Source organism: Chelonoidis abingdonii, chromosome 1, assembly GCF_003597395.2.
Source record: "Chelonoidis abingdonii isolate Lonesome George chromosome 1, CheloAbing_2.0, whole genome shotgun sequence".
Lineage (NCBI taxonomy): Eukaryota > Metazoa > Chordata > Testudines > Testudinidae > Chelonoidis > Chelonoidis abingdonii.
The window spans coordinates 311,177,379-311,183,378 of NC_133769.1; the positions used below are offsets into that span (position 1 = coordinate 311,177,379).

The 6,000-nt window shown below is 44.5% G+C and overlaps 1 long non-coding RNA gene across 1 annotated transcript in view; it reads left to right on the top strand.

The window, feature by feature from the left end:
- Positions 1-5,968, top strand: part of LOC116825619 (uncharacterized) — a 62,360-nt gene extending 56,392 nt beyond the window's left edge. The window contains exon 3 of the long non-coding RNA XR_012655019.1: positions 4,648-5,968. This is a non-coding gene — a long non-coding RNA (uncharacterized LOC116825619). The remainder of the gene's footprint in view (positions 1-4,647) is intronic.
- The last annotated feature ends 32 nt before the right edge of the window (positions 5,969-6,000 follow it).

Consider the following 6,000-nt stretch of genomic DNA (forward strand, 5'->3'; position numbering starts at 1 on the left):
GCGCTGCCACCAACCAGGAATTCCAGTGCCTGGTACACTCTGGTCCCCCCAAAACTGCGCCGGGGAACCCAGACCCAGACCCCTGGATCTAAACAAGGGAAGTAAAACCCTTTTCCCACCATTGCCCTCCCAGGCTTCCCTCTCTTGGGTTCCCTGGAAGAGTCATTGTGATTCCAACTCCTTGAATCTTTAAACGAGAGAAAATTCACTTCCCCCCTCTCTTTACCCCATCCAGACTTTCCTGAGAGAGACAGTAATCCTAACACAGAAGAGAAATTAGCTCCTCTCTTCCCCCTTCCCTCTTCTCTCCCCACCAATTCCCTGTGAATCCAGACCCAGTCCCTGGGGTCTCACCAGATAAAAAGAAATCAGATTCTTAAACCAAAAAGAAAAAAAACCTTTTAATTAAAGAGGAAAAACAGAAAAATTATCTTTGTAATTTAAAATGGAATAGGTACAGGTTTTTTAGCTATAGGCACGGGAATACCCTCCAGCCTAAGTTTCAAAATACAAATTAAAACTCTTCGCAACAATACAAAACTTAACTCCTTTCAGCCAAATACGACAATTAAACTCCTTCCAATGCCAAAATGCACAATTACTCCTTCCAGCAAACGCACATTGCAAATAAACAAAACAAACATAAGCCAACTCGCCTTATCTACCTAGTACTCACTTTTGAACTTATAAGGAACCTGTATCAGGGAGATTGGAGAGAACCTGGTTGCACTTGGTCCCTCTGAGCCCCAGAGTGAACAACAACCAAATTCTAACAGCACACACAGAAACTTCCCTCCCTCAAGATTTGAAAGTATCCTGTCTCCTGACTGGTTCTCTGGTCAGGTGACAGCCAGGCTTACTGAACTTGTTAACCCTTTATAGTCAAAGAGATATTAAGTACTTCTGTGCTATTAACTTTTCTTATCGGTTTATGACATGGTGTAATCTGAACCCCAACTCCAGGGTACTCTGTACCACCCCTTTAAGCTGGTGGCACTAACAGTCAAGCCCTTTGTTATTAGTATGAGTACAAAGGCAGGATTCTGCACATCCTCCCATGTATGAGCAGGCAGTGGGGCTGCTTACAGGATGGAGGCATTGCAGGCTCAGGCCCATCATCTCCAGAGTGATTCCATTTCTGCTTTGTTAGGTTATTTTCTGTATGGCCCTGCAATCAGGAAACCATCCAGGGACGGCAATAAGATATGTCAGGTTTCATTACCACCCTGCAGTCTGAGAAAACAACAAGGATTAAACAGCCACGTTCTCACAGTTTTTGGCTTTCATCTGGTTTTGTGCAGGGAGCAGCATTTCAAATGTCACCACTTTTTCCAGAATATCAGGGGAGGCCGGGCCTCAAGTAGTAGGTATAAAGTATTTTGTTTATTCAGGACAAAGATAACAATCATGCAGTTAGGCTGGATTTGAAAGCCTGAGGTTTCATTAGGGAACCTGATTTCAGTTTATGAAGAAAAAAGAAAATTTTAAACAAAACTGTTCCAAGACCCTCATTCATGAGTTTAACTTTTGCCCGTTGTGCTTAAACAATTTCCCATTAACATTCCTTATTCAGTCCTGTAAGTGGAAAAAGCAAATAAACATGGGGTCAGTGCCTGATGTGTTAGTCAGTGATGCTGTACTTGATTTTTAAAATGCTGTCAGCCAGGAGGGAGGTGTCAACTACATTGCGACTAATAGTAGGGCCAGATCCTTTGGCTGTGTCTCCAGAAAGCCCGGGGTAGGGGAAGCAAAGATGGCTTTATGCCATCGTTGAGCTATTCAGACTCTGGGCTGATGTGAGATGTGACCCCTCCCTCTCCCACTCTAAGTCAGCGCAACCTCAGGAGCTGCTCTAACCCGAGGCTGCCATTCCTTTGCCTGGAGGCTGCACTGCAGTCTAAAATCTTTGGGGGCAGTGAATGCTATGGCTATTCATCTTCCCATTTCTGGCATGCCCCTTTCTGCCAGGGCTGGTGGGACGATGGGGGGCATAGGGACACTAATATTTGTCCTGTGCTGCAGGAATTCTTATTCCACCCCTCATGGCTCACTTACAGCCTCTCTGTTGCAAGCATGGCATGTGGCTGCCGAGGCAAAGGCTAGAATCGGACCTGTGCTTGGTCAGTCCAATAAGCTGTAGAGTTTGCACAGGAGCGGATTGGGAACTGCATTGTGGACTTGGCACAATACTAGGGTCGCAGAGGGAGAACTGCCTCTCCTTTTGCAAAAGTGCCACTAGATCTCTTCTGCAAGAAAGTACCTCAGGACACTGAGTCTGCAATACTTGAGTGTTCAGTCAATGCTTCCTCTCCATTGCTGACCAGTAATGTATTGCCAATACTGGAATAATGGGCTTCTGCAGAATGGTCCCTCTTAACATGTGATAAAACGCCTTGTACCTTGTTCAGGGCTGTGCGGATGCAACGTGTGTTACAAGTCCCCCCGCTGTGCTGATCCCCAGAGGATACCATTTGTTACAAGCAGCAGCTAAGGTGACTTGGTTCTCTAGCTATTGCACCTCAGGTTTTAGTTCTGGAGGGACCCTAGTTCCATCCCCAATGTGGCAGCCAAGATGGTGGCCATCATCCAACGAAGAAGTGTAAGAAACAGGGGAAGTTATTCATTTGTTTTTTTCATCACCATAAATGAAGAAGGCAATCACACTTGGCAAACAAACTTATATCAAGTGCCTTTGCTGGAAATGTTTATGCTTTGTTCCTGAATGATGTACTGAATATATGTGTATAACTTAGCAAAGTCTGCAGCTTGGATCATTTGAACTGTGGGGAGGGAGAAGGGGAAGGAGAGATGGGGGATGGTGAGGAGAGAAGGAAGTGAAAGTGACTAGCTTGTAAGGGGCCAGGGAAGCTTTTGGAAAATCCCTGCCATTGGGGCAATCTACATCATCCTAAAAACACAAAAACTGCTTTCCAGAAGAAATGTATATGCGCCTCAGGGATAGGCCATTTCTAACAGTCATTTCAGCAGTATACAAAGACGGAACAAATCGCCTGAGAGGCAGAGAAATCACCCCAATCTTCCTTTCAGTGTAGCTGTAGAATTTTAGCCAAAGAGTATGGCTACACTTGAAACTTCAAAGCGCTGCTGTGGCAGCGCTTTGAAGTGCAAGTGTGGTTGCAGCGCCAGTGCTCTCCCAGCGCTACACGTACTCCACATTCTGATGGGGTTTAGCTTGCAGCACTGGGAGTCACGCTCCGAGCGCTGTGGCATTGTTTACACTGGCGCTTTACAGCGCTGTATCTTGCAGCGCTCAGGGGGGTGTTTTTTTCACACCCCTGAGCGAGAAAGTTGCAGCACTGTAAAGCGCCAGTGTAGCCAAGGCCAAAGACTCCCAGGGTTGTCAAAGAGCCTCCTTTCACCACATCACTATTGCTGACCTGTCATGAGCCTGATTAGGTTGTCAAAGCAGAGAGGTTTACTGCACAAAGTGGGTCTTCAGCTGAGAACTCTCTATAAGGGGCTAGAGAGGTGGGAGTTGCATGATCAAGGATATGCAGCACTGCTTAAACAAATAACAATGGGATTAAGAGGATAGGATGTTGCCAGGAGTGCTCTAGCTTATTTAGAGACAAGTTGTCTAGCTGTTTTACATCCTGTTAGACTCTCTGTTCAACAAAAGATGAATTTTAGTTACCCTGCAACAGGCAAACAAACAACATTGTACACACACCCTTTTACCTCGCACTAAGTCCTCGCTGTATTGATTTTTTATCTGCAGACATCTTTATCTCATCTCTGTGGTATGCATAACCCTGAACACAAATTGGGCCTGGCAGGCTAATGGTGAATCACAGTTGTGCATGAATACTGCAATTGCATATCATAAACATAATTGTCAAAACACAACTTTGAAAGCATCATAAAAGAGTCTTTGTCTTTATTATACTTTCCATTACAGGAAAGATCCTTTCTTAATAGCATTTGGGCATGGCCTGCTCAGAGGACACTGCTGGGCCCTACTCACACTTCTCAAGTAGCTGAAAGTAATGCCAGACCTTCAATATGATCCCGCATGTCATGCCCATAAAGGGTACACTAGGCAGGGCTGGATTTAGGGGCAGGTGACCCAGACAACTGCCTGGGGTGCTGGAACTGGAAGACACCAGGCTTGGGATCTGTTTTTGTTATTAGTGACCAAAGGGAAAATAGAATGTTTGAAGTAAAGTGTTTTAGGTATTCTGTATGTGGAATTTTTTTATGGATCTCCTAAAATGTTCTGGACCTTTATAGAATCTCATGGAAACTTCCAGACTTTCTGAGAACTACATTTTCCTTTAATCTCCTAAAATGTCATCAGCCATGCCCTCATGGGTATATAAGGGGTGGGGCATATAAGTTAGTGAGATATAAGAATGAAATGAAGTGAAGTGAGAGCCCCGCTGCGATATTGTGAACCTTATTTTATTGTGTAATTGTGAAAGTGTACTTGTGTTTTAAGACGTGAACAGTGTAAGTAGCAACTTATAAAGGACATATTTAATGAGATGCCAGAGATATCTATTAAACTCCTATCTGCACAATAATATAAAATAAATACTGTTACTTCTTTTGCCATGCTTAACATGTACTGTTTGATGATTTTCTATGACTTTTGCTCTCCCTAATACTATCTATTTTCACCCACAGAAAATAAAAGATGCCCCTGAAGAAGCCTTCAGGAGCTCAGTTTAGAAAGTGAAAAGCTCAATTGCAATGTAGTTTGCAACAAGGGGCAAATTTGATGGGGAAACATCTGAAACAGAACAACATAGACTGGGTTTTAGGCAGTAGCGATTGTCCCAGTGCAGAAGAAATTGAGGAGTGATACGTAAATGATGGAAGTCCTATTATTAAGGAATTAGCAAATTTATTTGAAGATAGGGACTTGAACTGTGAGGAAAGTGATGGAGAATCATCCAGTTTTCCTGGTGGTGTAAAGGAGAGTGATGATAAAGAAGAATATGGCTCACATGAAAAGGAGAGTAATGATAAAGAAAAATCTGCCTTGCATAATGACAGAAACAGCAGGGAGAAAAATTGCACACCCGAAATTGATACATCAGATCCTGCTTTATGGCCAGCAATCCTAAACTCTGCCGATATTGATTGTACAATTTTGAACAGGCCCGGGAAAGTCAAGGATATGACATTTCCAGTAAATGAGAAGAAGTGACATTTCTCAAAGTCACACTGAGGCAAAGAGGCAAAGGCAGGAGCCAGTTGGAACCATGATGACTCATGCTCTGCCACGCTGATCAGTGAGAGCTCAGACACTGAACGGAGAAGAAACCTGTTAGGCTCCTGGTCGTTGAGTGACTACTGAACACCACACCACCATTTGTCTGCCTGTGAGACCTTAAGGGTGGGGAGTCTCTCTTACTATTTGAATGTACAGTACCTGGCTCACTGGGGCCCTAATCTCAGCTGGGGCCTCTAAGTGCTACTGTAATCCAATACTATTACTAATAATAATATGTAGGCATATGTGCTTTGCACCCCTCCCTGCCACCTCCAGCATATGCTGTGTGACATCGACAGGACTGAAACTGTAGGATATCGCAGAAGGATCATGCCACAAGCTGACGACGTAGGAAGTTTCCCACTTCTGAACAATTGTTAGAATCTTGTCCACATCACAAAAGGAACATGCTAATAATGGGACCGACCAAAGAGCAGAGGGAAGAACCAATGACTGTCTATGTTACAATTGTGGATTTGTTAATACTGCCGTGTGTGGCACTAACCAGCCCTGTCTGCTCTGTGACTTCTCTCAGAAGAGTCATGTAGTGTTGTCTGCAGCCACTGGCATCCATCATGTCCACCAGCCATTACTGAAGTGGCTGGAATGGAGTGTGGAGGAGGAGGCACTAAGTGCACCTGCTGCAGAGCCACGGGCTTGGGTATTCCTTGCAGCTCATGAACACATACATATTTTTCCAGCCCTGCATCCTGCTTATACCACAGTTTTCTGGAGTTGGGGAAGTGGGGGGTGGGGGTGGG